This window comes from Phascolarctos cinereus, unplaced genomic scaffold (assembly GCF_003287225.1).
Source record: "Phascolarctos cinereus isolate Bilbo 61053 unplaced genomic scaffold, phaCin_HiC Scaffold_4;HRSCAF=312, whole genome shotgun sequence".
Classification (NCBI taxonomy): domain Eukaryota; kingdom Metazoa; phylum Chordata; class Mammalia; order Diprotodontia; family Phascolarctidae; genus Phascolarctos; species Phascolarctos cinereus.
In genome coordinates this window covers 238761704-238773842 of record NW_027555847.1, presented here as the reverse complement: position 1 = coordinate 238773842, position 12139 = coordinate 238761704, and the positions used below count along the sequence as shown (strand labels likewise).

Here is a 12139-nt window from a genome sequence, read left to right as displayed (position 1 = left end):
CCTCAGCTTCCCTGATGCAGCTTCATGGACATCTAGGGGCATAAAAATTCCCAGCTATATAGAGTCAGGGTTTCTCAGACTTGGTGGTTATCTAGTGTCACATGACTTGCCATACTCTCATGATTTTCCTGACCAGATGAATTTCCAGATACGTACAGAGAAGGTAAATGCCACTGTATCGTTATTGCATATTCTTGCTGTGTTAGGGCAAGGAGCAAGAAACAGGAATGAAAGTGAGTAGAAAATGTGTGACTGTGGTCCAGTCTCAGGACTGCAGCTAAATAACCCGAGCAGAGAGCTCAGAACATGGTAGAGCCTGCAGTTATGTTACTTTAAACCTGTATAGCCTTACAGTTATCTGACTGAATCTGAGTCAGCAGCAATGTACTGGAGTACCAACCAGGGGCATATTATCAGTTGTGTTTCCTAGACCTAAACTAGTCAGGAGCTTGCAAAGCTCAGACTAAAGAATAGTGATCAAACTTCACCTTAGATCCTACCGTTTTGAGCACACTGAAGAATTTTTTTATAAGTCTTCAGCCTGAGTCATCCCTGAGCACAAATAATTTGATACCAGAGAAAGCATCATCATTACCCTATAGAAAACAAATCAGTACCAAATAAGGCCCCAACATTCCCTCCAGAAGTTCACAGAGCCTGGCCCTAAAACAAATTCCCCATTCAAGAAGCAAGGCTGGAAGAATGAGTAAACAATAAAAGTTGTTGTTGTGATTTTTCAGTCCTACCCAACTCTTTGTGACCTCATTTGGGGTTTTCTTGGCAAAGATACTAGAGTGGATTGCCATTTCGTTCTCCAGTTCGTTTTACAGATGAGGAATTGAGGCAACCAGGGTTAAGTGAGTTGCCCAGGGTCACACAGCTAGTAAGTGTCTAAGGCCAGATTTGAACTCAGATCCTCCTGACTCCAGGGTTGGCACTCTATCCACTGTGCTACCTACATGCCCTAACAATAAAAACTCTCACAATAAAGATCTATTATAGTGCCAGGGACACCTAAAACACAACCCTAGAAGAAGAGAATAACTCCAAATCACCTATTAGGAAATCCTCAGAGAGAAACAAAACTTGGACACAATGTTAGCTAGAATCCCCAAAAGAAATGAAGCAAGAGTGGGGAAAAACACAGATTAAATTATATAAGTGAAATGAGAGTGCTAGAAGAAAGACCTGGAAAAGAAATGATAATTTTGGAGGAAAGACTTAGAAGAATAATTAAGTGCTTAATACACTTACAGAGACCAAAAGAAAAAAAAATCTTAATTAACAGACTCCTTGAAAATTAGAATGCACCAGTCATAAGTTAATGTTTCCATGAAGCAACAAGAAATCTTAAAATAAAGTTAAAAGACTACCAAAAAAAGCAGGTTTTTCATACCAAAAACAACTGACCTTGAAAACAGATTAGGAGAAATAATTTAAGAACCAATCTACTATTTCAAAGCCAAGACCAAAAAGAAAAGAGCCTAGTGATTATATTTCAAGAAATCATGAAAGAAATCTTCCAAATCAATTAAAGTTAGATGGAAAAGTAAAAATAGAAAGAATCCACCAGGTGTCTCCTGAAAGAAATCCCAAAATGAAAAATTCCAGGAGCATTACAATCAAAATCTAGAATGTCCGAGTCAAAGAAAAAAAAGTGGAAGTACCCAGAAAAAAAAAAATTCAAGCACAGAGAAACCACAGTAAGGATGACAAAGCTGCCACTACAAAGGAACATAGAGTGTGGAATATAATATTCCAAAAGACAAAAGATGTAGGATTGCAACAAAGAATAACTTATCTAACAGAAAATGGAATTTTCGTGCAATAGAGACTTCCAAGCATTTCTGATGAAAAGACCAGAGCTGAGTAGAAATTTTCAAATACAAACACAAGAACCAAAAGAGATATAAAAAGATAAATAGCAGTGAAAGTAAGGGGGATGGGAATACACTGGGGAGGAAAAGAGGATCTTATAAATACATGTAAATGGAATACAAAAGTAGATGACTATACAAACAAGGATGAAGGGTTTTGGTGCCAGTGTCATTTAAACATCACTTTCATAAAAAAACAGAAAACACACACACACACATAAACACACACACACACACACACACACACACATAAACACACACACACCCCAAAGAGCTGGGTGAAGAAATGCATTCAATATAATAAAGAGGAGAGAAAGAGGGAAGAGGATAGTCACAAACAAAACAAATACTAACTACGGAAGTATATGATGAAGTGAAGTTTAAAAATAAAGAAAGAGAGGGTAAGAACCTACAATTAGGGATTGGTTGAGGGAAAATGATGAGGGACAAAAAAACAGGAAAAGACTACATCAAGCATAGAACACTGGTGCTGAGCATAATCCTCACCACCATCTTCTTTGTAAAGAGACAGCAGAGAGCAAAGACAAGGAAAACTATAAGAGAATAGGATGGAGGAAAATATAAAATTAATGATGATAAGCGCAAATATGAATGCAGGGCAAACTAAAATTAACTCATATAAAAGGAACAGTATAGCAAAATGGTTTAGGAAACAAAATCTAGTGACATTATTTAAAAGAAACACACATGAAACAAAGATTCATAGAGACTTAAAATAAGATGCTGGATGAAAATCTATTATTCTATTCATGCTTTTTTTAAGGGTTCCCTTCTATCTCAATACCCTCTCTATTTGGCCATTGTATCCATTCCCATGTTTCAATGACTACCACTATTGAGATGACTTCTACATTTACATATCAAACATCTCAAGAAAAGAGATATCTAGAATGTGTTAGAAATATAAAAAAATGCATGGCTATACAGTATTTAGAAATTATTGGCACCAAAACTCAAATTGAACCATGACACTTAATTGTCTGCCTTGGTGATATTACTGTCCAGAAGAATCTACCTGCATTGTGTACAATTAGCTCTTACTTGTTTCCTAGAAACTTGAATTCAGTGGCATAATACATGGAATATCTGGGGACATGTATAACAGTGGACTCATGAGAATGAGCTGTTGCAGGAGTCTTCTTTTTTATTTAATAGTTTGTATTAATGTTAAGTTCTATCTACATTGATACATCCTATGATGCTACTGTTTTATTTATGTTATTAATTTGCCTCATGAATTTTTGTTTGGTTTGGCATCTATCATGATAATGATGTTAAAGTTGTATATGAATGAGAAGTAGAGCTGGAAACTTAGCAACAGAAGATAAGAGCAAAAGGCTTTTAAAAAACTTAATAAGAGTTTAATGGGGCACAAACACTAGATTATCTACTAAATGCTATACTTGCAAACTAATTGAACATTACTAATAATGATGTGGAAATATGATAGTTAACTACATAATAATTTATGTGAACAATTTCATATATCATGAAATAACAGCAAAAGAAGGCACTTGTATAAAATGGTTAACTATTATGATTACAGTTGTACGTTATCATTTGCATGGCATCCTATTTTGACTTTTGTTTCTTCCATTATATTGAATACTTCCATTTTAGGAGGCTCACTAAATTCAAAGATTATACTATACTAGAAGTGATTATTGATGTGGAAAACATGCTGATTAAGGAGCAGCAAATCCCCTAACCCCACCAACAAGGGGAAGATATCAGCCATGTGAAGGACATTTTGAAGCAATAATTACTTTCTGGGTGATATATGTTAATTTTTAACCAGTCTCAAGTAGATAGGAGCATTATGAAGGATTAGAGACATGACTTCATGAAGATATTTGTAGGACTTCTCTAAAGATCCCATTGTTTTCCACTCTGGAAAGGGAACAGCCTTCTGCCTGTATGACCCTTAGCCAGAATATTATCTTCCTTGGATAATATGACATAGTACATGAACTGACGGTTCTAAAATAGACTTTGTCAAAGATCACAGCAACATTAAAAGAAACTAGATCCAGCAAAATTATTCAGGGTCAGTCAAGTTATTCCTACATCAAAATACTGGCAGAATACAATCAATATTATTCCATTTCACGTTAAAGTCTCCTGGCCCTTGAAGAAAATTCTCAACTACTTCATAAAGATGTTTTGCAGAGTTTTCTGACCTGAATATTTAGAAAAGAAAAATATTTGAAAGGCCAAATTGAACCAAGGACATGCTATAACAACAGATTTCTAAGATAAGGACATTTACTACAAAAAGACAATATATGAGAAAAGTTTTCCTTTAAGAGTAGTTCTAGGGGCAGCTAGGTAGTGCAGTGGATAGAGCACCAGCCCTGGATTCAGGAGGACCGTTCAAATCCGGCCTCAGACATATAACACTTACTAGCTGTGTGACCCTGGGCAAGTCACTTAACCCCATTGCCTAGCCAAAAAAAAAACCAAAAAGAAAAAGAGTAGCTCTACCATTTCTACAGTTTTCAAATTTCCATAGTTTTTTTTTTTTCATGCCCTTATGTCTCCTTTGTGATAGAGCTTGTTGTCATAGCTCTTTGGCCAGGTAGCCTTTCCCCAAAGGATACAAAATCCCTCAAACTTGAATGTTAATCTTAACCCTACCACCCACTTCCCATGGAGCTGAATTCTTTACAGCCCTAGAATTAGCCACCAAAGGCATAATTGTGGTTACAGGCCACACTGACAATTCGTAAGTACGTGACTAAACAGCCAGATTCTCATTCTGTCCAGGGATGCTAGAGAATTTTTCTCATGGCATATTGGCTACTCTGTGTATTCATTATTATCAATGTATTTTGAATCAAGCCTATATCACAAAAAAAAAAAAATGCATTCCTTCATATAGAAGGAGTGGCTAAGTTGAATACAGATTTTTGTTTTAATCTTCATAGCATCTGTTTACGACTATAACTTAATTTATTCTAATGTTTATGTGAATGTGTCTGTTTTATAGCTTCCATTCTGTATCTCCACTCAGCATTCCAGATAAGCTGATATTCCCCTCCCTACTTGTGTGAAATTCTAGACCTAGCCCCTTTATTTATCATTTTCTAACATCCCCCTTGACACTTAGACCTCTCTATTCATTGAAATCACACAAATAACTTCAATTTTACATAACTTAAAAGCAATTTTCATTCGTGAGATCACCCCAATCCTTGAGCAAAATAAAAAACTGGGCCTTCCTCTATCGCCTTCTTCCTTTCACGAGCCTGCTATTTGTTTATGTGGGGAAAAAAACTTTTGAGGAGCCCTTGCTGCTGATTTGACAAAGAATAAAAACAGAAAGGATCTGGGCATTTGGCAACTTGCCTTTGACCTTAGCAGTGAGCCACTGACATCATTCTGCCTCAACTAAGCTGGATTCTGTTTTATTAACTTTTACAAGTAGCTCTTTCTTCTTCAGTCTGAGTATAGATTTGGGAGGGGGAGGACCTGCACACCAGGGGAGAGCACATTTTCTGTTCTCTAACCAGACTCTTAAAAATACATTTTACTTCAGCATCTAAATTACATGAGGCAGGTTGGCATGTTCTTTTTTCCCCCATGCATGAACTCTGTTCTTAATGTGAGTGTTAAGTAATCCTTATGCTTTTATTTCTGTGATGGCTTGGGTGAGTCGGATATTAAATATGACTAGTTCAGATGTCACATATTGATACAGAGGATATGTGTCAGCATTTAGATGGAGAATAATTGGATTCATATCTGTGTTATGTTTTCAAATTGCTAGGTCAGATCTGGGTCTCCTGCTGTAAATTCTTCAATGCTGGTCCAAGTAAAAGGAATGTGACAGATTTAATACCTAGAATAAGTTATTAACTGTAAGGATGCATGAAACAGTGGCCCAGCTGAGTAGAGAATATTGCCTTCCTCATAATTCTGTAACAGAAAATGAAAGGGCTTTTTTTTTTCATTTCAACTAAAAATTGTCCTTGATTAACTAGCTTTGAGGAAACCAAATTTGTGTTCTCATTAAAAATAGTCTTCCTTTTATTCCAATGGACACTAGTCCCATTGGTTCTTATGTGATAATCTTATTAATATAATGTATATAATTCATCATAGCCAAAGTTTGAGAAGATGGATTTAATGAAAACAAAGGGCTTTTTTTAAAATGAGATAACATAATGTATGTTATATGAAGTACTTTATATATCTTAAAGTGCTATGTAAATATCAGATATCATTATTATTATTCACCTCACCTTTTTCAATGGAATTCAAATAAAAATAGTGCTAGGACTTAGGTAGTATCCTATTATTCTTTTTCTATTCTGTGTTCTGGAGACTATTGTACATGTGGGTTTTAAAAATTGGTTTTTCTAATGGAATAAACATATTAAACTCATCTTTCATAAGTTCACTGACAGTTATCTTGGCAACAATTTCAATGGCAAAATGATGAGGTTTAGATTTGTTTTTCTAGGTTTTTGAAAGTTTTCCTTTCCATGTACCTTAGAAATTATGAGTATTTAGGATGGTGGCATCTATTTCAAATGTTGATCTTAAATTTTTATAAATCAATGTGTTAATTAGTCAATGTGAACCTTTACAGCATGCTCAGATCTCCTAACACAGACGTGCCAGAAAACGCATAAAATGCCCAGATTGCCTGGCGTAGGAGCCCACAAGTCTCCTACCACATGAGTGGGAATAACCTGACTCAATTTTAAAAATATAGCCTACACAGGCAGTCAGAGGAGGTTGCACACACCCAGGTAGAAGGTGACAAAAGCAGCTCCGTAGTAAGCAATATGGACATCCTCCTAAGGTCATCCAGGACACCTTCATCTGATGAGGTCTGAGTGTGCTTCAAAGGCCCCATTACAAATGTTTCATCTAAATGATTGCCAGCAATAGTCTTATCTGTGATAATTCTCCAGTTCCACTAAAGTTTATCTGTTGTATTCTCAAGGATGTTGGAGGTAATACAGGGACTTGTATAGTCATTTTAGGAAAGCTAGTGAATTCCCGATAAATAAATTGCAACCAGTAGCTAGAACTATTATTTTTATGTATTATTGTTATTATTATCCTTGAAACATAACCTTACTGTCATGTTATGATGGAGGGAGTGAGACAATGGCAAAATGGGGTAATGCCAGCCTTAATGATATACAATGGGCATTCAGTGTGCCTCGAAACCAATATAGTAGTTATGGATGTCTGTCAGGAACCCAAAAATTCTGGTGAATTGAGTTCAAGCTATACCACTAATTAGGTGGCATTTCAGCCAATAGAATATAACTGCTCATCAGAGTCGAAGAAATGGACAGGATGGCGTGAGGTTTCAGGCTGGTCTTACTTGAATCCATCCTGATACAGCTTGACACAAAGGATAGTTGAGCAAGTGGAGATCCTTTGTATTCTGGTACCACAAAAATGCAAGATAAATGAGAATAAACCAGAAATATCAATACCCCAACTGTTCTTACTTCAGTGAAGGTGTCTCTGACCACCCAAAATGACAAACTATGAGTGCGAATGAAACAGACTAAAAAAAAGAATACTTTCATTATGCACAAGTATCAAAACAAAACTGGAAACAGATCTTATGTATAGGAAATGGCTTCATAATGCTTTTTGGCACCCTGTATTCTCAGATCTGAATCACAAGACAACATATATTCCAAATAGTACATGGTAACTGTGAGAAAAAAAATCATTCTAAATTAGAGGAAATAAGAGGTAAAGTTGAGAAGTTGCTGAAATCTGAAAAAAAGAAAGAACAAGGAACCTGAAGCCATTTAAAATGTTCATTTAATGAAAACTCTAGAAATTATATCTAAAAATTACAAGGATGGCAAAAGCGATATCAATGTCAGAAATGATTTTGAAAAAGAGATGGGCATACTTAGACTGGAATTTTGAAAAGCCATTTTTTATTTCAAATGACAGGTCAAATGAAATAATTCAATAAAGCTGAATTTGCTATTAGCCATCATGAATGAATGTGTCCTTACACAATATATTATAGAAAGTATACAAAATTTTCAGGAGGACTTGCACAAAACAAAATAGTGTATGTGGTTGCTATTTACACAGAAAGAACCATAGGAGGAAAGATGGGGATATTCAGGAATTCTAAAGACAGAGCAGACATCAAATACTTTGCATTGTTAATGTAATGAATGACAAAAGAGTCATATCAAAGGATGTGACCAAAATTCTGCAAATCTGGAAAACAGCAGGGTCAATTAAGATCTATAATTATTGGTTCAAATGCTTCACAGTGGGACATGAATTAGTAGCTTTCTAACAGATGCAACCTTTTTTTTTTTTTTACTGAAAGCATGACATATTTACTACCAAAGGATGAGGGCACCACTGTCTCCTTATATTTAGGCCAATAATATATTTACATTCTTTATATAAAGCATTCACAGCTTATATCAAAAGAAATCTTAAGTATAAATGCCTCCAAAAAACGACATATTGACTGAAGAGCAAAAGAGTCTGCCAAAAAAATCTTGAGGTTACTTTAAAAAAAAAGTTATTGACTAGATAATTATTGAACAAGCCACTCAAAAGCAATATCTACACTGTCTTTGTTTAGCTTAAAGCCTTTGACTTCAATGACTTTGACTCAATCTTATATTTATGACTTATTCATATTTCAAATATATAAAATAGACTCAAGGATAGTGAGAACACTAGAGTATTTGATGTCTACATAGAAACATGTTCTCTATTTAAAATTCATTGCCAATACAATGATCTAAGATGATTCCAAAATGGAATGGAAAATGCTATCCATATCCAGAGGAAGAACTATGGAGTCTGAACACAAATAGGAGCATACCATTTTCTTTCTCTCTCTCTCTCTCTCTTTCTCTCTCTCTCTCTCTCTCTCTCTCTCTCTCTCTCTCTCTCTCTCTCTCTCTCTTTTTTGTTATTTCTTTCTCTTAGTTTTTCTCTTTTGTTCTGATTCTTCTTTCACAACATGACTAATGTGGAAATATGTTTAATATGATTGTACATGTATAACCTACATCAGATTGCTTGCCATCTTGGGGAGGGGGTAGTGGAGGAAGAGAGGGAGAAAAAAGTTTGGAACTCAAAATCTTATAAAAGTGAATGTTGAAAACTTTCTTTACATGTAATTGGAAAAATATTAAAAAATAAAATGCATTGCCAAACACACCATAAAACATAATATGAAGAACAATTGACATAAAACACAGTATTTTAAACAAAGTAAAGCCCATTATGGTTCTGCCTAGCCATAAATCCATTATCATCTCTTCTAAATAAACCTAAGCATGCTTTCCATGTTAAAAAGGGAGTTGAATCAAAATATCTAATCACATGATATACTTGGAGGACATCAATCTATATATTCTAAGAATATCCATCAATCCTCATCTACCTTTTGAGCAGTCTTTATCTTTCTATAACTGCCTTAATCTTTCTATAACGTGGTGTGCTTCATAAAAATTATGTGGGTTTTTATGAGGACAATTTCCAAATCTATTATATTCCATGTTATAGTTGCAAAAGTGGCATTCTAAGATTAGAATTATGTAGGTATTAGTTGTTTTAAACTTCTTCTCAGTCAGTGTTCATTTCAGGATGCCCTTTAAGCTTCTAACTTAGCCACAGAATCTTCCCTAACATCTGATGTAGAGTCTGATGTTCCTTGCCTGAAGGAAATTAAACTTTTTATAGATATCACCTTCATCTATTGGTTCATTGTGGCCTACAGATTCAATCTCAAACCCTTTGGTGTCTATTTGAACTTGGCATATGTTAGGAAATTTACATTTACTGAAGCTAAATTATGCTTTGGATATCATCACAGAAAGGTTCCAAAATATGAAAGAACTGTTCACATATCTCGGTGTGAGCTTTTTATGAATGATTTTGGAGGCTTGTTTTTACTTCTTTGTCATGTGTTCTGAGTGTATCTACCAATCCTCTTCCTTTTTTTTTTGAGAAGTATTATCTGTATTTTGTTAATATGGTGTAGGTTTTTATAAGCCTACTTTCCAAATTTTTCTAAGGAACAATTAATTACATAATATTTGGGGTTTTGGCTAACAAATAACATTAGTAAGAAATTAGAACTTAATTCAAGAATCAGATATACGAGAATCTATTCCAGTTCTCTGCTACTAAATCATCTGTGACTATACAAATATATCTTCTATGAGTTTTGATTTTCTTATCTGTATAGTGGACATAATATTTAAAATATAATTTTTAAAATACTTAGATTAACTGCTACCTATTAGCCAAAACCCCGATATAATGATGTCATTTTTGGCTGCATAAGGTTATATTGCTGTACCCTCAAACACTTCATATTTCACCCCCCAAAAGAAAAAAGAAAAAAAGAGGTTACTCACTTTGAGCTCCTCTTCTCCCTTTCTCTTCATCTCATATTCCCCTGATATCATCTCCCATTATCTCCTCCTTCACTCTGGCAAAGAACTGGCTCTTCTTCTTGCCAAAGCCAACTTCTTTTCTCACACCCTTTATGCCATCCCCTCCTATCTTCTCCAAAAGATTGCCTCCATTATTATACCCCCCTTTTCAATCTCCATTTGCTACCTATCTACTACTTTCTTCTATACTGCTTGCAAACATGCCAAAGTCTTCCCATCCTTAAAAAATCTTCACTAGATTCTACTATCCATATCTCTCCTCCCACTCTCAGATAGACTCCTTTAAAAAGCTATATATATTAGGTGCCTCCACTTCCCTTCCTCTTTTCTCATTCTCTCCTAAACACTCTGCAATCTGGATTCTGACTTCCTTATTTAACTAACTCACTCCAAAGCTATCAGTGATCTCATAATTGCCAAATCAAATGGCCTTTTCTTAATCTTCATCCATCTTCATCTCTCTGCAGCATTTGACTCTGTTGATCACTTCTTCCCTCTACAAAATCTCTCCTCTGTGATTCTTTCCTCTGATTTTTTTTTGTGACATTGTTCTCTTTTGCCTTTTGTCTTGCATGTCTGACTATTCCTCAGTCTTCTTTGTTGAATCATCATCCACGTCATGCCAACCAACTAGATTTTCCCCAAGGCTCTTAGACAAGATTATCTTTTCTCATTATATTAATGATGTCAACAGCTCTCATGGGTTCAATTATCATCTCTGTGCAGATGATTCCCAGATGTATATATCCATTCCTAATCTCTCTCCCGACTTCCATGTCCACATCACCAACTCCCTATTGAATATTTCAGACTGGAGGTCCTATAGGCATCTAAAACACATGTCCAAAATAAAACATATTACCTTTCCCCTAAAACCCATCCCTCTTCGGAATTTTCCTATTCTTGGCACTACCATTTTTCTATTCAAGTAGGTCTACAATTTCCATGCATATCACCCTTGACTCCTCACTCTCACTCACTCATATATCCAACTAATTATCAACTAGCACTTGGTTACTCAGTTTTTTCTCCCTTCACAGCAGAGGCTCTTAATCTTTTTTTATGTCATGGACTCCTTTGCCAAGGAAGTGAAGCCTATGATCTCTCAGCTAAGAATAATATTCTAAATGTACAACATGAAATATATAGGATTACAAAGGGAAAAAAATTCATAAAAATAAATGTGTGTTCTTCCCTTCCTAGTTCAAAGACCCATTGAAATCTAAAGACCAGAGATTCAAAATCCATGCTTCATACAATCCTTGGGAAATTCCCCATAAATATAGAAACTTCTGCTGGATTCCAAGGGTCAGCTCCTCAGTTAAGTCCACAACTGGCATTTCTCTGTTCCTCATGGAAACTGCTGTATCCCTGAATGACTATCTTTTGACGTGTCTGTGGATATTTCCCCTTTCAAAGGCCGCTACTGCTCTGGTGGTCATTGCTACCACATCTGACTGCTAGTGAGATCCCTATTTGGCACTTCTGAAGGGATCTCACCCAGGCCTCCCCAGAAAATAAATCCCCCTCAGAGGCTCGACTGGAGCTCCTCTACCAGTGAACTAACCTGCTGCTGGATTCTGAAATTCTGAACTGGCTTACTGCTATACACGTATATACACAATACACACACACACGCACAATACATGTACATATGCAGATTATATATATATACATATATATATATACACACACACACACACACATGTATATGTATATATGCATGTATGAAAATACATATGTATACATGTCCAGAGCTGTGTCGAAGCCAATCACAAGATATTCCATCTGTCTTTATGCAATCATCAAAGTACT

At 35.4% G+C, this 12139-nt stretch overlaps 1 long non-coding RNA gene across 1 annotated transcript in view; it reads right to left on the bottom strand.

The window, feature by feature from the left end:
- LOC110223862 (uncharacterized) overlaps positions 1-12139 on the bottom strand; it is a 157494-nt gene that overhangs the window by 91297 nt on the left and 54058 nt on the right. The window lies entirely within an intron of this gene.